The sequence below is a fragment of the Eptatretus burgeri genome, chromosome 12, assembly GCF_056783735.1.
Source record: "Eptatretus burgeri isolate ZD-2024b chromosome 12, Ebu_testis_v1, whole genome shotgun sequence".
Lineage (NCBI taxonomy): Eukaryota > Metazoa > Chordata > Myxini > Myxiniformes > Myxinidae > Eptatretus > Eptatretus burgeri.
In genome coordinates this window covers 70,813,146-70,841,039 of record NC_140972.1, presented here as the reverse complement: position 1 = coordinate 70,841,039, position 27,894 = coordinate 70,813,146, and positions in this window count along the sequence as shown.

Below are 27,894 nucleotides of genomic sequence, written 5' to 3'. Positions count from 1 at the left end.
AAGTCACATTTCCAACCTCGCCTCAAAAGCCAGTCGCCGACTGGGAATCCTCCGTCGTGCAAAGTCCTTCCTCAGCCCTCTTGAGCTCCTGACCACTTACAAAGCTTTTGTCCGTAGCCTGATGGAGTACTGCTCTCCCCTCTGGGCTGGTGCTCCTGCCTCCCACCTTTCTCGGCTTCACGCTGTCGAAACCAGGGCATTTAGGATCATCGGCATCTCCCGCAATGAAGCTGAGTCTTTGGGCCTCTCACTCAATCACCCAGGGTTGGTCGGTGGTCTTTCTGTCTTCTACCGACTCCTCTCCATCCTTGCCCCCCCCTGCTCTCTCTGCGATTTGTCCCCACCACATTTCCACAGGGCGCTCAAGGTCCGCCAACAACCCCCTTCTGGTAAAACTACCAAAACCACGAATCACTGCTCATCTTCACTCTTTCATTCCTCTTTTTTCCCACCTTTGGAATAAACTTCCTCACTTTATTCTTTCCCATTCTTCCCTCCAGGCTTTCAAAACAGTTGTTCACCACCACCTCTTATCTTCCCCCATCCATATCCTCGATCTTTTCTACCCCTGATAATCCACCCAAGCCCACTTCCTTCAATTCCCCTGCTTTCATTCCTGAAAGTCCCTGTAATGTCCATCTTCTATTCCCCATGTTTCCCGTCCCATCCCCATCCCTCTCCCTTCCACAGTTCACCTAATGTGTCTGTTCCCCACTGTTTTGTCCCTTCCACTCCCGCCCCTCTTGTCTCATGCCCCCTTGCTGTGAGTTGTGTGTTAGCTCTCATACGAGCCTCGACAAGGTATACAAAAAAAAAGCTCAAATGAGCTAAGATCCTCGTCCTCTTAATGATGACGTCATAAAAACGAATATGACGTCATTGTGATGTATCAGGTTTGTGATAAATTATCCGTGCTAATGCCCGGCTTAATTCCCGCAAACAGAATTTAAAAAGCTTGCCTAGTTTCGGAGATCATTTTTAGGCGATTTCCATTAGCGGAGATATTTTGACGTCAACTTTTTTTCTTGGAAGAATTTCCAAAATCGGAGATGGTTACTGTCTGCGCAGGGTATTTTTACATATATATGCCAAGTTTCAGGAAGTTTCGATGAAAACTGTAGGCTGTGAAACAAAAAAGTCCACAAGAAGAAGATGAAGAACAACAACGTGAGTAAGACTTAGCGATCCTCCATGAGGATCTAAAAGCACCCCTATACATTATTTGGGGTCATGCTGATCCGATGCAGCAAGAATGGATATAATCTGCCCAGAACTGTAAGAGGAGTAGCACGACAAACACGCACACAAACATCAGTCCGTGAATTATAGTAAATAAAAGGATAATCGAAATTCGATTTCGGATTTGAGGATCAGATCTCGTGGACGAAATTAGTCTCTACATCTGGAGTGAAATCTGACAATGTTAAGAAATTATCGATTCTTATAACAAAGCATATTAGCGCATTTATTCAAGGAAACTTATGCATCCACAATCTCCATATTTATACAATAAAATGTGAAATTGCAAAAGCATTAAATTTAACTTTTTCTACTGTTCTGACAATTATATTGAGTGAAGAAAAGATTATACCCTAGGAGATAGATTGCTTCAATCAGAATTTTGGGTAAGGATGGTTTGATAGGCCTACTTCATGTAGAAAAGGGTGCTGAATCCAAAAAAAGCAGTCTTATTGACCCCACTCAAGACAAAATGACCATTTTAACCCCTTTTTGGCCAAATATTCCCTTATTCCGTCAAATAGTGGGTTTCATCAGAACTTTAGGTAAAGATGATTTGACAAGCCTATTTTAGGTAAAAGAGGGTGCTGATTACCAAAAAAAGCAGTCTTATTGACCCTGTGTAAGACAAAATAACTATTTTTGGCCAGTTTTTGGCCAAATATGAATAGACCCCAGTGTTGAATATTGTTCTGGGAAATATCAATATTTCAAATATTCATATTTGCAAGCTTTCCATTTACCCTTTCAATTTACCACATTCAATTAGTCATTTCCATTATCATCATCATCATCATCACTGTCTTCTTCATCCTCTGAATCATCATCAGTGATACAATCATTGTCATAATCATCCTCATCTCCATCTGTGATATCTTCTGGTTCCATGGTTTTAGAAAGAAAAGTTGGCATCTGACTGCCGGTAAACCAGAGTGGTACAAAATCTCCGTTGACCTCTTTCCAACCGTGATCTGTGGGTTGAATGTTCTCTGGTGGATCTCTTAGATGTGCGTGCTTCCAGAGATATGCCACGTAATTGCACCGTGCCAATTTTTGCATCAGAACATTTTTTCAGGGTGGGAGCATGCCTGCATCAAGTCCCTTTATTTTCTCCAATGGACTGTCTGTATGTGTCGGTTTGTATTTCTGTAGGATGATTTTCAACCTGGCGTCATTCACGGATGATAATGCTCCCTGACCATAGAGTGAACACACATATCTTTCGACAAGGCTGTCGTCATCATCAAAGGCAGTTATCTCTCCAAGCATGCTGATGCCTTCGAGATGGAGAGCACTCTTCTTAGCTTTCTTCAATGGGTTCACCTTTCCCTTCCTGAAGAAGGGTGACGTGTAGTCGCATCCTGTCAGAGCATGATAACCCGGTAGTGCCTTGCAAACAACTGGGCCAAGGTGGTTTGCGAGCACAGTAATATGGACATACCTTCTCGTGTTATCACTCGAATGTCCAAGGTCCATCCACACATTGGCCTCGAGTTGTCTTGAATGATACAGGAGAATGACCATGATATCAGTGTCTTTTGCACGGACAACAACATTCTGTCTTGGTATTGCTTTTGACAGCATGCTGAGATGGTATACTAGGCTGGTATCTGCCTCCACGTGTGAGCATTCTTACTCTGGTGCCTCATTGTGTTCTACATTTCCTGACAGAGATGCTGTATACTGAAGACACTGCTCCTCATGTAAAACAACAACAGCCTTTTGTTTTATGATTGGTGCATAATGGTTATGTTTCCATTCCTCCATGAAGAACTTAATAAGTGCAGTTTTGAAATTTGGTGATCTCAAGGCATGTCTGAAATCTTTAGGACGTAACTGGTCTGCACCTGTGATGTGAAATGATCCATCATTTGCACCTCTTGCCTGTTGCTCAACACTCTTTATGCTTTTCACATAACTGTCACAGACAAAGTGCACTTTCCTTGCCTTTGGACTGCATATGATCTTCAGGACCATCTCTGCTACATTCCCAAATCTGAGAGGCAAGTCAGAGGGAAGTGACTGGATTATGAACATGGCATCATAAATGACCATATCAACTGTTGTTGGCTCTTTGTGTGTGATCAAATCTTCGAGGTGTTTCGAGAGTGTGTACTTTGGTGTATTCTTCACTGTGCCAAAAATACTGGCCAAAGAGAGGGGAACCGGGGTTAGTGGAAAGGAAAACACCTTTGCTAGCTCAATCTTTCTCGTATAAGCAAGATAGACCAGTCTGCCCAGCAGGTCCCGTGTTGTCTTCAGCTCAATAACCTTTTCATCTTTACCTCGTATTTTGCTCTTGATAGCAACACTGGCAAAGTTTCTTACTTTTCTTCTTTACAGTGGTTTTTCAAACCTTGAAGAATCCTTCAAGCATTCCTGGAGGAACTCATCTTTCCACTTCTCCCCCAAAGCAAAGAGATTTTGCATGTCCTCTTTTACTTCATCTGGCATTTTCTTGCCATCTGCTAGACAGTACAAATTGGTGTCTTCGATCAGGGAGTTACCAAAGGGATTCATTGTAGTGTCAATCATTTTAGAAATACTTTCCAAGTCTCTTTGAAATTTCTCCACTTTTGACTTTCGTAGTTCATGGCTTGGATTAGTGTCCTTGTTTAAAGCTGCTTTTTCAAACAGATGTCTGACTATGGTGCTTCCAGCTGATCTAGTAACTGTCCACCGCCTGGTTGCGCCTTGACTTTGATGGAAAGCAGTGATTCCCGTTTGTCACGAGGCTGCATCTGCATTGATCGTACTCTCTAGTGCTTGATCCACTGGTTGTCTGGCAAAGGAATTGGATGACAATCTTACTGATAAACCACGTTGTTCAAGTTGTTGCGTAATGCCAGGATGGGTGCTGTCCATGTTCAACAGTCTGAGATAGTATAAGCACATGTAACGTGCATAATTGTGACGATTTTCAGCAAAGCAAATGTCTATCATTTTCCCAAGTAAGAAGATGAAAAGATTCACATCATTTGTTCGCACAGCTCTACTGAACAGCATGTAGATGTCAACCATGTCAATGTAGTTTCTCCAGAACTTTGCATTAACACCATGTTTTCCAACTCTAGTATCATCGCAGAAACTTTCATAAGTCATCATGAATGCCTTGTATCCACCTGCCTCATCCAAATCTTTCATCCGTTCAGGGGATGGTGATGCTTGAACAGTCTTCAGGGCTTCAACCAAACGTCCATAGCTCTCATTTGTCTCTTTCAGTTGCACAAACAAATCTATCTGCTTGCTCCGCATAGCAGTTGCTCGGAGCACATGCATTTTCTGGCCTGATTATAGTGTTTTCCTGACAGAAAGGCATTGAGGGAACCCTTGGTGAGGGCACCACTTTCCATTAAAATATGGGCTGCACCTGACCCATCTACCAGATACCCCAGTGTTGACAGATAGCAGAACATAATATGGAAGGCACCAAAACAAACAAAGACATTGTCATACTTTGGTCGCACAGTGTCCTGCAACTGGGAAGCTGGCTTGGCTATCGCCAAGTCATAGGTCGTCGCAATGCAATCTTCCTCACACTCTTCAGCCAGGGTAACGTTTCTTTTCATCGTTTCATTAACTACATCAAGCCGTGTAGGAGGTGCTCCGATGTTTGCCAAATGGCCTATCTTCTGAGCAGGTAAATTATCTTTGGTTACTGTGGCGTTCCAGTCAGACCACATTGGTGTTTGTGTGTTTGTTTTGCAAGATATCGTCCATGCAACATCTCTAGCAACGCAAGCCTTGTAGTTTACAGGCTTGTCCATTGTTTGTATAATCAAAGGAAAAATTTGATATCTTAATTTTCTTTCTCACTGGTTGGAGTTCTGGATTTGGTATTTCAAGACTTGTCTTGCTTCGTTTGTTCATAGAAATGGGAAGTGTATTCTCTGTAGTTGATGAGCTTGCTACTGTGATTGATTCCGAGCTTGGAGAAGATGTTTTCATTGTTGCTGTTGGTGTTGATATAACTGGAACGTCATTTTGGACACAGATGCCCTGTGTGTCATGATACATTGATTCATCATAGTTGTCCCAAGCTGTGTTTGTGCTTAGTCCTTTGCTTGTTTGCAGGCCATCAGGAAGAACTCGGTTCTTCTCAATAATGTCAGTGGGAATTTGGGTCTCATATTCTTCTGCAGTATGATATCCTATACAATGGCCGAAGTGATTAATAATTTCCTGAACCTTCCTGGAGCCAGTAATACTCTTCAAACCCATGCCCAGCAGCATGTGTTTCGATGGCTTCACTGTTCCATTAGTAGTTTTGTAGATATCATCCTCGGCTGATGATTCAATATACCGCTCCACTCTCTCACTGGCATCATCTTTTGAGCCGGTGTACAGAATCCTATAGAACTCTGATATTTCAGTAGGTATATTTGTAGACTAACCATAATGGATTGCTTCTACTGTGATTGGATTTGGGAGTTTATTCTCTCGGAGCTTCTGGATCTTCCCCTTGAGGAACAAAGCTACATTCTTTATTTCATTGTCCTTTGTGATAGAGAGATCGGTCCTTTGTTTTTTACTTTCTTGATCAACCTGAAGCTTGCTGCCATAATGTGCTTTGATTTTGGACAAAAGATTGTATGGTTCAGAGGTAAGGTCTTCCCTCCCCTCATCTTCTTTGAGAAATTCAATGTAGGTTTGATTGACATCAACCAATTTCTTTGAAATTTCTTTCAGAAATATTTCGGAGTCTATATATGAAATTATTCTTAAGAAAGCAGATTCTCGTCTCTGTGCGTACGTTGAACCTTTTTCTTATATTTGAACCTTGGTACCTTTTGCAATATACCTTGCTCTGCATGTGTTGTGGTAATTGACTTCCTTGGCTATGAAGTCAATGTGCTCATATTCACGAAGGAAATCTTTGTCGTTCAGTTGCCTTGCAGCATTTAAAATACTGTCCTGTGCTTCTATAGTTTCACATTTAGAAGTGTTTCAAAACCACTGGGGAAATGCTTACGGTCCGGACAATTGCATAAAATACAATTTTTCTTCAGCACACCAGTAGTTGAGGTAGTTGCCACTTGGGGCTGTTCCACTATAGATCGTGTTTCAACAGTAACATGTTCATCAGAAAATATTTTCTTTTCTTTTGACTGTGTCTGATAAGCCGTGAATTTGCTGTAACAGTCACTATGAAATCCATAATGAGGCAGTGGTTCAGCTTCAAAGTTAATGGATTCACATATAACGAGGTACTTTGATCTCTTCTGATATTGAATTCTGGATTGAGCGATGTCGCCTGCTGTTTCCCATGTCTGTTTAGTAAAAGGAGTCACTACATCACCATCATGCTCTGTATCACCCACATGCAACACACACTGCAATGGCACATCTCCACCATCAGCCATGATGAGGATTAACTTCCTGGGTAGTTCCTCACGGAGCATGTCCCAAAAACATGAACTGTCTTGTCAGCTGCACAGTAAGATGTAGGCCTAAAGCACATGTTATATCATCTGAGCCACTCAAGGAGGTGCTGCCAACTGCAAACAGAAAATGAAAATACAAATTAAAACAATTAGTCTTAACATCATTGTTGATTTTGCACACTGCTCGAAAAGACTATGCAAACATGCGATATGCCCCAACATGGAATTTCAAACTTTTGACCACTGGTGGCCAAAAACTGAACAAAGCGATTGGCCAATTGGTTACTTCTTCATTATATATTTATATGTCATGATTATCATAAACAGAACAAAATATTATGTGATACAATTCAAACGATGTGCACACCTTCAGAACATCCAAACACGGACCAATAGAAATTGACCAAATATCGTCATAATTTGACCGGAAAGGGTTAAAATGGTCATTGTGTCTTGAGCGAGGATAACAAGACTGCTTTTTTTGTTATCGGCACACTCTTTTACCTAAAATAGGCTTGTCAAATCATTCTTACCCAAAATATTTTCACCGAATATGGTCATATTTGGGCAAAAAGGGTTAAAATGGTCATTTTGTGTTGAGTGGGGTCAATAAGACTGCTTTTTTTGGATTCAGCACCCTTTTTTACATAAAGTAAGCCTGTCAAACCATCCTTACCCAAAATTCTGATTAAAGCCATCTATCTCTTGGAATACTCTCCTCATGTGTTTACCTTTATAAGTTCGTCACCTCAGCAGACCCTGAAGCTGCGTTCAAAGAAACTCTCTCCACTGGGTGTACAGTGCTTACCTAACTAGGGCTATCATTTTGCAGGTGCCCGACATATTGCGCACCACGTACCGTTTAACTGAGACCCTTGTAAGTGCTGTACACCAAGCGGCGCTCCTCCGGTCCACAGCTTCAGAGTCTTGTGAGGTCCCGTTCTGGGGTGCCAACTGTGAAGACTCCGTTCTCCGGTCCGGTATGAAGAGAGTCAGCAGAAGAGGATTCACCAAAATGCAGCTTTATTGAAGGACCACATGCCAGCCAGCGGAGGTGGTGTCAGTAGCTCAACCAGCACAGTGGAGAGCCACCAAAACCACACTGAGTCTTACATTAAAAAAAACTCTCCCTTATATACAATCTATCTCTAATTCCAATCTATCTCTGGTTATACTTTAACCCTAGTTGTTGTGACAAGATCTCCAAATGTGTATTCAACTATGAGCTAAGAGTTTTCCTGTCCATCCCCCAAGGGAGGGTGGAACAATCGAACAGCTTATCTTAGGGCCCAGCAATTGTCTTAGACAATCCCTCTCCCCTGCCCAGGCTTATTATCACTGTGGAGTGTTTGAAGGACAAACAAAAACCCCCTATTAAGTTCACAAAGATGGTAAGAGTAGGGACATATCTAGCTCCAAATTAAACAAGAGCCCAGGAGTGGAATGCTTGAGAAAAACAAGATAAAGTTTAGCTTTACATGAGAGGACATGTCTTGGTTTGTTATCACTAAAGCAAACACAGCCAGAGCACACAAAGAGCACACAAAGATGGAATGGAGTGCATTTGAAATAACTGGTTTGAAAATAGTAATAATCTAGACTAGTAGAAGCCTAAGACCCTTGCTAGTCTTAGTGGGCTAGTCTTTGGAGGATACTAGTCTGTGTGTTTGTCTGTGTGGGTTGCCATTTTTCTCAGGGATGGCCAACCGGATCTTAGTCAACCTTTCAGAGGTTCGTCAGCGAGTGTCGGGGAGTGTTTTTGGTGAAAAAAAGTTTTTGAAAATTTGAAAAAAGAAGTGGATTTTTTTTGGGATTGTTTTTTTAAAAATCGCTCTTTTTGAAATCGCTCTTTTTTAAAAATCCAAAGCTTTTGCAGCTACTTGAAAGGTAATATGAAGTGATCTTCCACAATCATGTGGGGAAGTGTTTTCGGCCCCCACAAAAATAGAAAAATAGCAATTTGATATCTTTTGTGCCAACAGGATTAGAACAGAACAGCACCAGGTAACTTTGGGTACCCCTGCTATTAATAAATAAATAAACATAAATTAATAATAAATAAATAAAATTAATTAGCTTTCAACCAATTTGGAACTGTCATTCTGCCCAAAGTGCAAAAACTTGTAGTGTTAGAATTCATTAAATGTTTCCTTTTCTTCCTCACCGGTGAAGCGGAATGTGACGAGGCGTTCGAAGAGCTCCCCTTAACAGAGGAAAAGCGTATTTGTTGGAAAGCTCATTCCACAGTCCCAAACAGCTGCTCTGTTTTCAAGTGAAACCTTTTGCACACCCTTGGAAGAGAGTCCATCTCACGATGGACAAAGACCATGTTGAGGGGTAACACTGAAGGAGAGAGAATGTTTGGGATTGACCATGGGAAATGCCACCAGGAAAGCCATTTATACTGTGAAATGTGGAGATAATTACAGGAACTGCACACTGCGCCAAATGTCTTGTACTGATAGTGTAGTCTGTGAGGGGGTTCACTGCAAGCACTGTTTCCCCTAACCAGTGTCTTGCATCGTCTTGTCATGAGATGGATCACATGCGTCACATCTGAAGAGGTACAGTACATCTCAGGCGATGTACCATGGACCCAATAGTCTTAATGACCGATGAGCTGTGATCCTATCATAAGTGTGGTGGATCGGTGAGTTGTCCTTGTTAGGGCCAGAATTTTTGCAGCCCCAACCTTTGCGAGACTTGATTTAGGAAATCAGGTCAGGTCAGGTCAGGTATGGAAGCATGTGCCAGAACAGCACGTTGCTGCGTCCACTTTCCGCCGGTACTCCAGGGGCCTCCGTCTGGCCATCCCCCAGGCAGATGCCAGGCCCATCCCCATCTCCTTGAGATGATGGTCAATCTGCTGCAACCACGAGGCACGTGGTCGGCCCACTGGCCTCCTCCACTCATGAGACTCCCTCGCTGAGAGAATCTGGTGAGCAGGATCAGCGTCAGGAAAACGAGCCACATGTCCATACAGCCGCAACTGACGCTCACAGACTATGCAGGTAACAAATCTCATCCGAGTCTCTCTCAGCAAACCGCTCGTTGGACACAAAATCCGACCAGCGATAGCCAAGGATTCTCCAAAGAGACCTGGTACCAAAGGAATTAAGTCTCCGTCTCAGATCCTTGGTCAGAGTCCAAGTGTCGCATTCATAGAGCAAGACTGGAAGTACCAAGGACCTGAAGACTCGGACTTTCGTCCTCCCGCACAGGTACCGGCAGCGCCACACCCCATGATCTAGTGAATCCATGATTCCCCAGGCCTGACCCAGACGTCTATTGACCTCTGACTCGCAGCCAGCAGAGACATGAATATCACTGCCAAGGTAAATGAATCTTTCCATGACCTCAACATCCTCACCACAAACAGGCACAGACAGGACAGCAGCATCCAAGATGTCACCCAAAGCCTGGATCTTAGTTTTGACCCAAGAAACCCGTAATCCCAGCGGCTCCGACTCCTCATTCAGCACCTTGAGGGCCCCCAAATGGATGTCTAAAGTCTCCGCAAAGATGACTGCATCATCTGCAAAATCAAGGTCCGAGATCTTGACATTCCCAAATGATGCACCGCAACTTGATCTCTCCGACATCCTCCCTAAAATCCAGTCCATACAAGTGCTGAAAAGTGTGGGGGCCAGTACACATCCCTGACGAACTCCAGTAACAACTGGAAATAAGTCAGAGATGGCACCACCACACTTCACAGCACTCTCAGTACCAGAGTAGAGTTCAGACATCAGATCGATCGGTTTTGGTGGCACCCCACGAAGACCAAGAATCCTCCAGAGGACATCCCGATTCACTGAATCGAACGCTTTACAGAGATTAACATAGGCTGCAAGCAGCCCCTGCCGAAACTCTCATCTGCGTTCGGTGAGGACACGAAGGGCAAGGATACGGTCAATCGTTGACCTCTTTGGTGTAAAGCCTGACTGCTGTGGACGCTGGTGCTCAAGCAGATGGTGGCGAACCCAATCAAGAATTATCCAAGCAAAGACCTTGCCCGGCACTGAGAGCAGCGTCACCCCTCGGTAGTTGTTGCAGTCTTGGCGATCACCCTTCCCTTTCCAGAGAGGGACAACAAGGCCCCTCTTCCAATCAGTTGGGATGATGCCTGTGTTCCAGGCAGAGCACAAAACTGCATGCAACGACATGAGTGCAGCATTTCCACCAGCCTTGAGAAGTTCGGCATGGATGCCACAGATCGCTGGAGCTTTGCCCCGTTTCAACTGGTTCACCGCAGCCCGTGCTTCCACAAGCGAAGGTGGACCACAGTTGATTCGAGGGTCAGCAACAGGGATTTTAACACCCTTGACGTCTAACTCGACAGCTGGGGGATCAGCCTGGTACAACCGCTCAAAGTAACTGGCCCAGCGGGCCTTCACTTCAGACTCCTCTGTCAAGAGCCTACCACTCTCTGCTCGAACTGCAGTGCTCCGAGGGATGGGCTTGGATGAACGTAATGCGCGAATTCCCCTGTAAGCGGGACAAGAATCACCTGTCCACAGGTGATGCTCTACCCCCTCACAGATTCCTCGCACATAGGCCTCCTTGTCCACCCTCAGTGCACGTACAGTTTTATGCCTCAGCTCCCTGAACAGCTCAGCTCTGCCATTCAGCCTGGCCCTGCGACTCTGGTCAATGGTATCCAGTGTCCCTTGAGAGACAAAATTCTTCTTTGCCCTGCGGTGAGCTCCAAAACATCCACCGGCAACATCAAGGACTGTGGTCTTGAAGGTGCTCCACAACTCTTCAGGACCCCCCAAAGCACCCAGTCCCCCCAAGTATCCACTCAGCCTGTTCGCAAACTCCTCAGCTACTCTCTCATCCCTGAGCTTGCCAACATCCAGCCTAGGCTGGGATGGTACCATTCTCCAGAATTTAAGGTGCAGCTTTAGAGTTGCTACAACAAGCCTGTGGTCAGTATTGAGGAACTGAGCACTTTGGTAGACCCTGCAGTTCTGGATCATCCTCCAACGACCGTCTATGAGGACATGGTCAATCTCCTTTGCCACACCGCCAGCGTTGGAATACCAAGTCCAGCGATGAGCTTGTGGGTGCTGAAACCATGAACCAGCCACCCTAAGTCCATGACTTCTTGCAAAGTCAAGGAACTTAGTGCTATTCTGGTTCATAGTTCCTGACCCATGGGGAGCAACACACACCTCATAACCATCCCTATCAGTTCCAGTCGATGCATTGAAATCCCCCAAGACTCGAAGTGTATCTCGTCTGGGGCACTGATCAACCACAGACTCGAGTGTGGCATAGAATGCATCCTTCACGGTGAGATCACTCGCCTCAGTCGGAGCCTAAACAGAGACCAGGGAAATGACACCTAAGGAGTGACGAATCCTTAATCTCATAATACGCTCGTTGACCGGTGTTACCTCAATTATCATTGGGGTCAGCTTATTGGACACAGCTACAGCAACTCCTTGGGTATGGTTACCATCAGAGCGACCAGACCAATAGTAGGTGTAACTACCCACTATTATCTCGCCGCAATCCGGTCTCCGAACCTCAGAGAGAGCTGCAATCCCGATGTCCAAACGCTTGAGCTCAGATGATAACAGAGACAGGTGATCATCCTCTCTTAGGGATAGGACATTCCAGGCACCCACCCGAAGGGACCGCCTCAGGTTAACCCAAGGAGACCACCGTCTGGTGGACGACACCTCAGCACCGCTCCGACACACTCTCCCGCAATCTGACCCAGGGATGTTACCCCGTGGTTTCCCTCCTATCATCAAAGATTGGGGGTCCCGAAGGCTTTGCCCCAATCCCGTCATCCGGTGAGCTGCCCTGCGAAGGGAAGCTGCACAGGAGGTACTCCCACAGAGTGGGTTTTCAGATTTCTTTGCGTTTTTGCGTTTTGCGGAATGAAGGGTTTTACGGTGGCCGGAGTGCAAATCCTGCCACCAACCTCCTAATAAAAAAGTAACCCAACTGCAGGAGTACGTCCGCAGACACAGTTGGGCACTAGATATGGATGGCCGTTGGCTCACAAGGAGCTCCTCCGCCCTTTGAGTATAGTCCGAATGGATGGATAATGTGTGTACTTATGCTCATACATATGCCATGAAAAGTGTAGAACAATGAGAATGTAAAGTCAGTGTCAGATTCGCCTTTTTCATGTAATGTAAATCTGTAATTATAAAGACAGAAGTTTTATGTAAACAAATGCATAATAATCCTTTTCAGACATTAATTGTGGAAAGGGGAAGGGGGGAGGGCAAGGGGGCATGCAAAGCTTAAGGTTCCCCTAGAGAACTTTATAACCTTGCCCCGGTCATGAACGTGTGTTTCTCAATGGAATCCTTTCATATCCTCTCCCTGTTTCGACTGGATTCCCCCAAAGCAGTGTTCTGCACCCAGTCATTTTCCTCATCTTCATCAATGATCTCTGTCTCTCTGGAAAATCCTCCATCTATTTGCTGACAACTCCAATCTCTGCCATGACATCACACATCCTTCAGATAGGCAGGCTGCAGCCTCTTCCCTCTCTTAAGACCTTGATAAAATCACAAGCAGGTCAAGCACTTTGGTCTCCAGAGCCAATCACCTACTGGGCATCATGTCTCGTACAAAGTCTTTCCTTGGCACAGCTGAACTCTGATCCACCTACAAGGTCTTCATCTCCAGCTCGATGGAGTACAGCTGTCTCACTCTGGGCTGGTAGCAATGCTTCACTCCTTGCTCAGCTTGATGCCATGGAAACCAAGGCCTTCAAGATTATTGGAATCTCCCTTGAGGAAACCGAGTCGATTAGCTTATCACTTTCCCATCGCAGACAAGTCTGTGGTCTCTACCTTTTCCCACCTCCTTGCTGATCTTGCACCCTCCGCTGTTTCCGTACTTTGTCCCTGCCTAGGATTCTGCAGGGTGCACGAGGTCCACCATCAACCCCCTTCTGATGAAACTACCAAAATCCAGAATCACCACTCACCTCCACTCATTTGTTCATTTTTTTAAACCTACCTTTGGAACCAACTTCCACATTCTCTTAAATCTCATTCTTCCCTCCAGGTCTTCAAGATCGAATCATCTCACTGTTCACCATCATCTCAGATCGAAAACCATATTTTCTACCCCCGTTAACACCTCCCCCCTACCCCAAACCACCTCCTTCCAAATTTCAGTTTTTCCTTCCTGAAGGTTTGCTTATGTATCCATCTTGTCCACCCCATGCATCCTCCCCTACCCCTTATTCTTCCTCAGACCTATTTTTTGTCCAAGTCTGCCTCCATTTTATCCCTCAACCCTGCTGTTGGTGTTTCCCCCCTCTCTCTCTACTGTTACTTTTGTTCTGTTCAATATTCTAGCTTCATTTAGTATTCTTTCTTGTCACGCCTGCATCTTGATCCTGATTCAGTGTTCTCGCTCTTCCACGAGCCTTGACCTTGTTTACAAAAACAACAAGTTTTTCATGGGGAGCCTTTGTCATTTAAGGGATGGATGAGGATAGCAAAAGAAGAAACGGCGGTGCATTTGTCCTCATGTAGTGATGTACTGCGTTGAAGTATATGTAACATACTGCAGTCTAATTTAGTTTTCACATTATTGAAAAATTATTATAATTATGCTGAACAAGTGTGCTCACTAATATGGTGATACAGACTGAAAAATGAGGCACTCAAAATTAATGTACAGTAATGGGTAGAGTAATAATTATGGCAGCCATTGGTGTGAAAGAATTATCTTTGGGGTGAGCACTGCATTTGTGCTGAGCTTAGCGTTTGGTTTGTGGTTATGTAGAAGGTTGGTTGGAATTCGATTTAGATTATGGTTTGTGTTTGGGTTAGGTTTATGTTGAGGGTTTGGTTTAGGGTTAGGGTTAGGGTTAGGGTTAGAGTCAGGATTAGGGATAGAGTTAGGGTTAGTGTTAGGGTTAGTACTGGATTTGTTTTGAGGTTCGTGTTAAGTTGTGATGGAGTTATAACATGAATGTAAATGCAGTGCATTAATGTTGCTTACTTAGTCATTGTTTGAAGATAATTTTTCCATAAGCACGATTTTATTATTTAATCCCCAATTGGCTCTTACAAATACAGCTGGACAATACGCTACACTCTTGAACGTCGTTTCTGCCCACGTATGTGTGTGATTCTGCTTGTGGAATGGCTTGAGCTGATTTAATTTGAACATTCAATGTCTTGTTTTCAAACTCAATTTTTGTATTTGTTATTTCAACTTCAGCATTGAACTTCTGACCCAGAAAGCCTATGCCTGTCCCTTTAAGGCCTCTGGATGAAACCAACAGGACATTGATTGAGGTATGTTAACCGTCATAGGAAGCAAAGAGAAGCTGACGTTTCAGGCATTAACCCTTCGTTGGAGCAAAAGAGGATACTATCTCTTGGTTAGAGCATGCTCTTTTGCCCCAATGAAGGGTTAATGCCTGAAATGTAAGCTTTTCCTTACTTCCCATGGTAGCGAGCATACCTCAACCGATGTTCTGTTCATTTCGTCCATTGCTCTACCACTCTGCTGATGCAGATTGAAACCATCCTTCACCAGTAAGACTCGTTCTTCATTCTCACTTTAACTGTTTGGGTACTGTTGGCCAAGATCATGGCCTGCATCCTTGTTCAGCAATTTGTATTATTTGTTCCTATTTAAGTGTTTGTTCCTATGGTTGCCTCCTATAGTTGCCTTCCAAACAATGCAGACATTTTATTCATTCACCCTGAAAAATATCATTTTTTCGTATTGCATACTGAAAAAATTCAAGACCGTCCTCAAAATTCAGGCCTCTGGCTTGTTCACTCCAGAATATGAGTTCTGCCAGAACATCATTTATATATATTATATATAAATGTTTACCTTGCCTTGCACAAAATGATTTGGATTGGGCTTGTGAATAGCCAGGAACCTTCAAGTGCTCTCTTACACGGTTGTTTGTTTGCTTGTTTGATTCAGCAGTCCGTCATGGTTTCCAATGCACTTCACTGCACCAGTTTCATAATGGCCAGAGAGAGAGGTACATGCAGCACAGTCACATTGTGTTCAGTATAGAGATTGCTTTGAAATGCTACGCCACATTTGTTTAGTATCATCTAGTATGATTTGCTAACTGTGGTGGAAATTTATACTTTTACAATGCTTGTGCTGTGTTATGCTCTGCATTACAATGTGGGAAATCATCCACCCACTGTGTCCAGTCCATTGTTGTCATGGTTAAGTATTTCATTTTAAATGGTCATGGTTCTCTGGGTTTTGTTGGAAGACATAAATACATTTCAAAAGAGACAAAATATGTTTTTCTTCTGAACTCAACAGGGGGAATAATTTATTATTTAATCATTCTCACTAATTGTAATTTTCATCATTTGAATGATTTCCAAAATGCATGAATTGATGAGAGTCCACAGTAGTACCCAAATCTACATAAATATTTTCAAGTGTTTGTGTGTTTGTTTGTGTGTTTGGACGTTATTCTTTTTTGTATGTTATACAGCTGACCTGGACTGCGTAGCACCACGTCGCCTCAAATTTTTAGGTGTAGGTACTTCAGAATCTGGGCAGTAACGGTTTAAGCTATCACACGTAGGACTTGACGTCCATTTTAAGGCCATCAAGGGCTGCAATAAAGGTGTGGTCAGGCAGTGCTGCCACCGGCCCGCAGGCAAAAGGTAACCACCATGAGACCAACAACTCATAGCTTTTCATTGTCCGACATGTCCCGAAACCACCACCAGGAAAAGCTCACCGAGACAGGCAGTGCCAGGTAGCCCCTGCGTGTGTGTGTGTATATCTATCTATCTACATATATATATATATATATATATATATATATATATATATATATATATATATATATATATATATATATATATATATAATGATGTGTATACCTATACATAAGAAACACATGAACAATGCATAGCACGTCTTAATGGGAGACAATTTAATAATGTCATGCAGCAGTTTGCAACACCCTGATAGTGGAGCTCTTCTAAATATGAGCTCAGACTGCTGATGGGATCAAGTAGAAACCTGCTATCTCCCAAATTGTTTAATTTCGAGGCTAATAGCACCACAGAAGCAAAGGAGCAGCACCACCTTGATGATAAGTTTGTTTTATTAAAGGCATGAAAGAAAAAAAAATGAAGTGACACAGATTAATAAATAAGTAATCAAAGGTAATCACTACTTCTAATGTTCCGGGCAAAGCAGGAAAGCTAAAGGGCATGAAAGGGAAATAAATAAATCCACAGAGGTGGGGATGGGCGTCCCCATGTAGTGATAACTGCAGTAGTATATTAACTGGATAATAGGGGTTGCATTTGGGGACATGACCACTCCAACACCCCGTAGGATATAACAATGGTCTGTCAAAATTCCTTGGAGGTGTCAACAACGTGCAACTTAAACAGTGAGCTTGATAAGAAAAGCCCTGAAGGTGTTCAAGACATTCACCAATGATGATACAGTTTTGCAGAAATGCTGAAGGGCCTTTGGGGCCCAGCAGTAGGTCCAGGAGAGAAATATGCTAATTCCTCTGACATTTAATCAGGATACAAAACCCTCAATTCTTTGACCTTCAGGCAGATTTACACTTGCAGTTTCTGGGATGACAATGCAGTACTCTCAATACAATGCCATTGCATACCCACTATGGTCCATGATCCAGCCATTGATATTTTGGAGTTGACTACCAGAAAGGGTGACTAAAAGCCACTGTATTTTCCAGTTCGGTTGATGTCTGTAGTAAATAAAAAAATGTGATGGAAAGATCGAAAGAGGAGCAAAACACCTTTTTAGTGGCCATCTTGGAAAATGGCTGCCTCATTTGATCATATTTCTGAAAATTCCCTTTAACTTTACAATGGCTTATGTGAGGCATATACAACAGTCGATGCAATTTCTCCGAAATTAGCATAATGGGTTTGAGGTTGATAAAAACAATAATAAAATGTCCATAATTAATTCTTGATATTAAAATAAATGTATTAAATCTGAAATAGAAAATGTACTCAAATATGATATGATTCTATGTGCTTGAACACGTATCCATTTCAATAATCATATCTTTCCTTTGTATTGAAAGATGTTGACCTGATTAAGTAAAGGTATAATAAGCAGGCCGACCTTTCGAATAAGTTTAGTTCATTACCTTCGCATTCTGCGAAAGGTTATGTTTTGGTCAGCGTGTATTTATTTATTTATTTATTTATTTATTTATTTATTTGTAATCTTGTGATTCGTATTACTCAAAAAGTATTAAACCGAATTGCATGACATTTGGTGGGATGATTGGTTATTAGCCAGGAAGCATTCGATTAGATTTTGGGATCGTTAGGGTCAAAGGTCAAGGTCAAGGTCACGAAAAGGTCAAAATCGTCTTTTTACGATAACACGGTCAATTTTTATTCAATTTGCATGCAACTAACGCCAAAATGTTCAGAATTCAACGCCTCATCTTGTGATATGCAATATGACACAATGACGCCCATACTCTTGTTACCGGTTAGGGGTCAAAGGTTAGGGGGGTCACGACCTTGAAAAATATGCGGTTTTTGTCATAACGCGGTCAATTCTTGTCCGCTTTACATGAACCCAGCACCAAAATGTTCAGAATGTAATGCCCAATCCTGTGACACAATGACGTCAAAACACATGTCACCGGTTGGGGTAAAATGTCGGGGGGGGAGGGGTCACGCCCTTGAAAAATATGCGGTTTTCGGCATAACTCAGTCAATTCTTATTCAATTTGCATAAAACCAGCATCAAACGAGATTACCTTCTCTTGTTGAAACGTTGTATTCACCGAGCTTGCGAGTGAAGACTCGCCAAAACGACGTGAGTTGATTGTTGTTTAGTCCGTAGCCCCCGAAAGTCGGGGGGGGGTCATGACATTATAGATATGTGGTTTGTGTCATAAGACCATTCATATGAAACCAGTTCCCCACACTCATACCAAGAACAAAAAAGTAGTTGCGGCGAAGGTATGCGCTCTATGAGTACCCGTTCTAGTTTGCCTATTATTTAAAAGCTATCGAAGGGATTTTTATAAAAGGCACCAACAAGTTGGAATGTGGGTCTAATAAAATGTCCAGATGTATTCACTAAGCTCTAATCGCTTCTAGATAATAGATTTTCCCAGTCTGGGAGAAGCAGACTGACTTTTAACCTACATACTCTAGAAATTTATCAAAATGCCCAAAGGAGTTGACGTTTGATGTCATTCTAGCTTTCTGTGCATTTTTTTTTTTTTGGTGCCGGAAGAGGATCAACATATCTGTATTTGAAATATATGTTACAACCAATTAACCAGGTCAAGCTGGGGCTGCACGAAGGCTGAAGATACGTTTCTCCTGGGGAATGTCAAGACCTGACAAAGTTGGCGGCTACACATAAGCTCCAACTAATAAATGTCAAGACCTAACAAACTGTGACACCAGCGTTTGGAAATAATGAAAAAATACTATGTCTCACTGGATTCAAAATAAAGAACTGAAGTTTATCATGTTTTTCAGAGAATGGAACAAGTCTGTATTCCAATCACTCTTATGCACATACGTATGTGTTTGTTTGTATGTGTTCAATTTGTTTGTTAAATAAATGTTCAAATGTACAAGATGACTTGATAATTTCTTCCACACAACCCTTAACAAGATATGTTCCGTATAAAATTTGGCACATGTCAGTATAAATATTGTTTTGTAAATATATTTTGTAAATATTGGTCCATTGGATTCTGAAATAATTGCGAAAATACATCAGAATTTGAATTTTTCTCACACAAAATTTTCTGCACCTGGTATCACGCTGACAGAAATATTTATGATATTTGACTTTTTTAACATGCAGATACCTAAAAAAATCCAATCGCTGTCGTTAGTTGTCTTCAGGTACAGGTGAGACACAACCATGTTTCTGTACCTGCTGATTTCTTCATTATGCCTTCTGGAACACCTATACTCGGCATGGACCTCTTCACTGCTCTCGTACTAAATAATGGATGTGTTACTCCTGCATCAGTGCTAAGTACCTCTGTGCATCAAACATCGGTTTGGCAGACATCTAATCCTCACGTCACTGGAATTCTAGGCTATGCAAAAGGATTTGTATACAGAGTGAAGATGAGGCTCGATGTGGTGCCAATCCAGCAGAAGCTTCGTCATTTACTTTCTGCTGTCTGTGATGCTTTCTCACAAGAAGTGAAAATGCTTGAAGAAGCGGGTATCATTGAGAGAATTGACTCTTCCGAATGGGTTTCATCGTTACGCATAAGAAAACAGGAGGTACACGACTGTGCGTGGATCGTCGTGAACCCAATAAGGCGATCGTAACAGACAGTCATCCACTCCCACATATCGAAGAGGTATTCACAGAACTTCAAGGAGCGAGAATGTTCTCTACTCTTGATCTTCAGAGTGCATACCATCTAGTACCCTTGCTTGAGGAAAGCAGAGATCTTACGGCTTTCATAACACACGAGGGACTTTTCTATTTTTGCCGTGTTCCTTATGATCTTGCTTCTGCTCCCAGTGCATTCCAGTGAATGATGTCACAGACCTTAGCTGACCAGGAGGGCATCCAGTGTTACCTAGATGACATAATTGTGTGCGCTTCATCTCCTGAGAAACATCAGGAACGTCTTCATGCTGTTTTGAATCATATTGATCAAGCAGACTGAAAACTGCATGATGACAAATGTCATTTCAGGAAAGCAGAACTTTCTTTTCTGGGTCACGTGATCCCAGAAAATGGCATGAGCCAAAACACCAAACATGTGTTGGCAGTAACACAAGCACCACCCCCAAAGGATGCATCTGCTCTGCCTTCTTTTCTGGGTTTGACTTATTCGTACTACAAATTCATTCCAAATTATGCAACAGTCGTGGAGCCACTTTGTGCCTTACTTCACAATGATGCTGACTTCTCCTTGACCGAGGCTGCACACACTCAATTTGAAAGGTTAAAAAAACCTGATTGCTAACAGCCCTACACTTGCTTTGTTTGACCCTACTCTGACCACCATTATGACCACAGACGTGTCTGATTATGGACTTGGAGCAGTGATCACTCTACTTCATGAGGGCTCCACAGAGGAAACAGGAGCATTTTCCTCGCGAATGCTCACAGAATGCGAATGCAAGTACTCTACAGTAGAGAAGGAAGCATTCACCTCCGTCTGGGCAACTGAGAAATGGCGTACTTACCTGTGTGGTCAGAAATTTATCCTGTGTATAGACCACAGTCCATTGACCACACTACTGTCTTCGAAATGTCTTGGTCAAGCTGGAATGAGAATTGCATGTTGGGCTGCATGATCACTGTCGTTTAACAACAAAATTGTGTACAAACCTGGTCATTAAAATGTGACTGCAGACTGTTTATCATGGTTACCACTCCCCATGACAGAGCCTTACCACGAACCGGATGTATAAATGGTGGCTTTATTGTCCGGTGACTGCGCTGCTGTATCTGTGGAATAATTCAAGGAAACTTGCAATTGATGCCCTATTCTACAGAAGCTGCGAGGATATGTCTCCAGAGGATGGCCTTGCAATGCGAAGGCCATTCACCCAAATGTACATCCCTACTTTCGCATTTGGAATGAACTGGCTGTACAGGAGGATTACTTGATTCAGGGCACTCACCATGCGATAGTGCCGAGAGAACTTCAACCCAAGTTAATCCAGCTTGCCCATGATACGCATCAAGGTATTGTAAGGACTAAACAAAGGCTGTGTGACTTCTACTGGTTGCCAGGGATGGACTCCCAAGTGGAAGTTGCCACCAAGTCGTGCATGACTTGCCAAATACATGATAAATAATATGTCACTCGGGTTCCACCTTTGCAACCAGTTCCACTTCCTAATGCTGCTTGGGAAAATCTCATCATCGATACAGTGGGACCACTTGATAATGGCCAAATGGACTGGCACTATGCCATTTCCTTAATTTATTACTTCAGCAAATGGCCAGAAGTAGCATTTACATCCCAAGTAACATCTGCTACAGTTATCAAGTTCCTGACTACAGTATTCAGTCGTGAAGGAAATCCGCGGGAACTTATTTCTCACAATGGATCTCAGTTTGTTTCAACTGAGTATGAAACATTCCTGCAGGAAAGAAACATCAAACACTGCCGTAGTTCTATATATTACCCACAAGCCAATGTGGAATTAGAACGCTTCAACAGAGTTTTTAAATCTTGAAGGGAAGCCCTGGAAATCATTTGTACCCGACTTCTTGCAAACATATCAAGCTACAAGACATGCAACAACTCATTAGACCCCTGCTGAACTTCTGCATGGACAGACATTACAAAGCAAGTTATACATTGTGGATTGTCAAATCAGTGTATCTGCTGCAAGACTCGAAGATGTGAGACGCTGTGTTCAACAGAAACAAGAGAAGTCTAGACGATACACAGACAAGTGTCGGGGAGCTAAACCTTCCACCTTCCAATGTGGTCCTTTCGTGCGAGTTCGGAAACCCGGACTTCACCAGAAAGGACAAAACAAGTTTCCCCATCCCCTCAACATCAGTGAACAAAGAGGTCCTGCTACCTTCAGACTCTCTGATGGGAAAGTGTGGAATGCAATTCATCTAGCACCTGCAATCCAGACCCCAAATGGCCTTTCTGCTGGAAGTACGACAGGTTCTGAGGACGATAGGGGACATAGCCCTGTCCAACAAATGCCTCCACAAGTTTGTACCCCAAGTGTTCGTTGTGGGACGAGATATCTTTGAGCCCCTGAATGGACCAAGGACTTTGTCATGGACATGTTATCTTGCATTACATGCTTACTATTGTTTTTATGTTTGTTTGTTTTGAGGGGGGGGGGGTTCATTACCAGTTGTTTTCACGAAAAAAAGGAATATGTGGTATTGGGAGTTGCATGAATGTTAATGAATGCATGATGACCCAGAACTTATGAAGCGGAACTGTGAGTGACGTGAGTGGGTTGGCGAATGTGTGTCACAGGAGATGCGATTAAAAGTGGTTGAGCTAAAGATCCTTCATGTGGGTTGTCTTTGCTACACAACACCTATTCATCTTATTGCATTCCAAAGAAAACCTATCGCTAAAATTTTCAGGTCAGTTTAAAAGTTTGTAAATATATAATATTGATGATTGTCGTTTGAGGAGCGATTAAAAAAGTATATTTTCCATAAGTTTTTGTTTGTTTCACATGTCTGTGATCGTGGGAACTCATCACTCCACAAACTATGATCAGCCTTCTTGTGAGTACAACAGCTGTGTTATTGGACTGTATCTATATTTTTTCAGTTTATCCAAATCAATTTGTAGATATCTTACGAAACATTTCCCCTCAATTCAGTGAAAAGAGAAATTAACGTCACGAGATCAGGATTTTAAATCAGGTGTAATCCCTTTTCGCATGGCATGCATGTTGTGCCCTCCATTGGTGCCTACTTGACTGCATCATTCTGTTTATTGTTTCACATTACTTTTAGTTAATTACAAACTAATTGTTATTTCTTTCTATTTCACAGTGTGTTGCTGCCCTTTTCTTCCCTTGCCTTCTATTGCCCATAGCTAATTGTTATTTTTGCCTGAATAAATAGTTTTCCAATTCAAACATTAACCCTGAATATTATCCGTTACTACACAAATGCAATTCCAAAAGCTGCTATCACGATGTCTGAGTTTTTCGATCCACAAAACAATCCGACATGCCGACAATGGTTTTATTACCTTTGTATACTCCGATTGCTTCATATTTACTGAAGTTTGATAGCTAACTAAAACTCTCATCTTCACTATGCTGCACATTAAATCTTCACTGATTGCTCTTCACAGAAAGCATCCTCCTCCTTTGTATGCAGCACAAGTTTGTGGGTAGCATCATTGGCTAAGGGTGCAGCTGTACCGCTGATGCAATGCCCCGATTACTAGTACACTGATACTCATTTCGCCGACCTCAGAAGGATGACAGGCTGAGTCGACCTAACTTGGTGTTAATTCAACGGCAAAATTGGGGCTTAAACTCAGAACCCTAAGATCCTAAGCCAAGAAGATTGGAAGCCAACACCAGGTTGGCTTCCAGGTTGACTCTTGGAAGCCAACAACAGGTTGATTGGAAGAATTGGAAGCTAAGCAAACACCAGGCTTGTACAGAAAGCATCGATTGGCAAGTTTTCGGAAAGGCAATGGCTGTTGGTACAGATCTTATATGAAAAATAAACAGTTCAGGTGATCCAGAACAGCCCGTTCATCATTGACTTTGAGTTGCCATCTCCATTTGCTCAATACAAGTTGAGGTATGTTAAAATAAGGGGGCGACTCGCACTGTAACTCAAGATGGTAGCTGCATAATTACCTTCCGATGACCGTTGACAACAGTCCAGTTTTCTTTCATTGTTGGTTCCATATCGTGATAAGTTTGAAACATTTTGTGAGTTGAATTGCTAAAATAGCAAGTATGATGTCACCACACCAGCTGTCAACGATTTTGTGAGTAGGCTTGAGTTGTAAGTAAATCGTCGTTTTGTCTGCTTATAGATATCCTGTCACTCAATAACTGGATATGGAATCGCAGCCCAAAACTGGGGAACATCAGAATTTTTTTTTCTCTCTGGCTCTCTCTCCATATCCATCTTGTCCGTGGGAGCCTCCACCAGGACAATCGTTGACCGTACCATTCATTCCTTGATGACGACTTTGTTTGACACTGGCCTTAAAATTACTCTTTCTTTACAGTATTTGTCATCAAACTGCAGGTTTTCCTTATAGGCCATATGTGTTTTACAAATGTCTGGGAGGGACGGAACGTTAGAATCAGTAAAAATATTGTCTTTGAGGTTGTAAAGGGTCTTATGGTTCTACAGAATCTTAAGAGTCTTAGGGGTCTTTAAAGGCTGAGGTGGTGGATGAAAATACCCTTTGGACAATCATTGGACGTGTGTGTGTGTGTGTGTGTGTGTGTGTGTGTGTGTGTGTGTGTGTGTGTGTGTGTGTGTGTGTGTGTGTGTGTGTGTGTGTGTGTGTGTGTGTGTGTGTGTGTGTGTAATTTGGTGGTTGTAGGCCGAGCGGTCTGTGCAAAAAACGGGAATAATACAAACAGACAGACAGACAGAAACAGATGTACCATGCATTTTATTTATTAGATACAGCTCTGTGACTGCCGCAGTGGCTGTGTCTTTCTCTTACCTTCTCCCCAACCCCAATTGTTTTCTTGTAATAAATCTCCATTTTTAATGCGACCCTGTTTTGTGGACATTGGGAAGTGGGAACTCCACAGAGTAATTAGTGAATGGCATATAAATCAGTAAACGGGTCGATTGGGAATTGGAGCATTTAAGGTGCCATTAGTAAAGATGAGTCGCCAGCAAATCTCTGCTCGGCTTATTCATTGTCGGCAGATTCGTTATGGCTGTGTGGCCTGTGACTGCTGCCGCATACGCAAATCAAGAGTGGTTGTGGGACCTCTCGCCCCCTCCCTGCCTCGCTGAGACCCGGTCCGTGAAGACTCTTGTTGGCGTTACAATATATGCATAGAATAATGTGCAATTGATCAATGCCACTGAGTTTCCTAACTGGATGTCATCAAAGATATAGAAATATTTACATAATTTTCTAAACTAACTTTTTTCAGTGCATCATATTTCAGAAGAAGAAGTTGATGGACTTCCAATGTCATGGCAATCAACAGTTAGATCGTGGGAGCCTCCATCAGGACAATTATTTCAACCATGCAAGCAACCCCATATCAACAAAGATGAATTTTAAGACCAGCCATGATGGTGTATCAGGCAGAATATCGAAAATCGCATCAAGTTGGAAGAGAACACTGCAGCAGATTGGTCCGTGGAGGAGATGTTGCATCGCATAAAACTTCAATGACTCGATAATAAAACTGTAGGGAGTCATTACGTTGTCAATAACACATGAGTGAGGTCCATAGATCCTTGTATTGTATGCAAAATCAGTTGCATGCAAGCTTTTCATTGGTGTGATCAATGCAAAGATTCAAGTGGCTGAGATCAGGTAACGTCGAGCCTGTTTGCAGGGTCTTTGGGATCTTTTCGAAAGGCAATTATAGGATTGACAACAAAGACAACAACATCTGAAAGAAATTGGGGTTGCAAGGAAAGACAAAGAGAAAAAATCCCACGACCTACATATTGAAAACTGGAAGCAGATGCTGAAGTCCAGCTATTATTGTGGCACAGGAAAGACCAACAAGATACTCAGGTCAGGCAAGGTATAGGAGTATGCACCACAGCAGCACGTCGCTGCATCCACTTTCCACCGGTACTCCAGGGGCCTCCATCTGGCCATCCCCCAGGCAGATGTCTGGCCCATCCCCATTTCCTTGAGATGCTGATCAATCTGCTGTAACCATGAGGCACGTGGTCGGCCCATTGGCATCCTCCACTCATGAGACTCCCTCGCTGAGAGAATCTGGTGAGCAGGATCAGCGTCAAGAAAACGAGCCACATGTCCATACAGCCGCAGCTAATGCTCACGGACCATGCAGGGAACAAATGTCATTTGAGTCTCTCTCGGTAACCGCTTGTTGGACACAAAGTCCAACCAGCAATAGCCAAGGATTCTCCTGGTCCCAAAGGAATTAAGTCTCTGTCTCAGATCCCTGGTCAAAGTCCAAGTCTCACATCCATAGAGCAAAGACTGGAAGCACCAAGAACCTGAAGACTCTGACTTTCGTCCTCCTGCACAGGTGGCCGCATACTAAATATTTCTCTTTTTTGTTTGACACATAGTTGAGGCTCGTGTAAGAGCTAGTACGAGTACATTGAACGTATGAGGACACAGCAGTACAAAAGGAACAGTAGAGCAAGGGGGAAACACCAACAGCAGAGCCAAAGGCCAACACAGAGGGAGGTGGACAAACTTTAGGTGAAGGGAGGGGATGGGGGTGTGGGGGGCAGGAGCGGATGCATGGGGTGGACGAGATTGATACAGAAGGAAACTCTCAGGATGGAAAAGTGGAAATTTGGAAGGAGGAGGGATTGAGTGGAGTGGGGGATTAACGAGGATAGAATAGATCATGCATGGTTTTTGGATGGGGGACGATCTGAAATTCTCAGCCTTAAAATCTGAAGATGGATGGCTATAGGGAGATTGCTGCATAGTAATGCAATTTTATTGTCTTGATACAGTCGTCCTGTAATTTATCGACATATTCTGTATCCAGATATACTTTTAATATAAAATCAGAGTTTAAATGTGGACAACATGTCTCACACCCTTTCGCACACTTGTAATTGCTGAACTCTTTGACGAGTGTACATGTTCAACTTCACCAGTAATTGTCTGTTTGCTTCAATACCCACTGTCATTTGTCTGAATGTATTTATTGCTTGACAACAGATATTTAATACTAGCGGGGTATGCTTACACAGTGTAAGCAACAATGAACTGTGCTTCCCCATTGTCTCTTGTTTTTACTCTCTCTCTCTTTTTTCTTCATTTATTTATATTTTAATTTATGGACACTTTCTGAAGGTTCTGTGATTTTTTTTTCCTGGTGTTTCGGTTTCAATGTGCGTTGCCACACAAAAAAAATCCAATGCTTCCCCATTGTCTTGGGTCTCTCACCTGCATTCATTTTTTTCATTTATTTATTTTCATTTATCGATGCTTTCCAACAGTTCTGTGATTTTTTCCCCCAGTATATTGGCTTTGATATCTGTCAGCACGTGGAATTTCAGCTTTCTACGTCACACGGAAGGTACCGGACATTAACATATGTAAGCGAATGATTCATTGAGTCAGTCAGTGAGTCAGTGAGTGGTTAGAATGAGCTTTATATATTGGATGAAGCATCTGTGAATGGCAATGTGAATTGTACATCATTCATGTTTCCGTTTTGTATTGATACTATTTCCATTGTACATAGTGAATAGTCACATACCTTTGTCGATAAACATCACCTTTAGACATTCTTTGTATCAGCTAAACTGTGCTGTGTTTGGATCTGCCACATTAGTTGGGTGGATATCAGAGGAGGGGCAAGTTATGGAGGGGAGGGGGGAGTCCAGAGAGTGGAGGAGATGGAATTATTTGATGGTGGTCCATTTGATTGAACATGAAAGCGTAATAATGAACCTGACGTTAGGAAGGTAATGAGAGGTGATGCATGTTGATTTTATTTCTATCTTAAAAACATTACCTTATGCAGTCATTCCTTTTAGTCTGACTGGCACAGCACAACTACAATCTGGCACGGCTTGGAGGGATCACAACGATTGTGTCATGACACTCGCAGCAAGTTTTCACATTAATTTGAAAGAGAGTGTGTACACATTT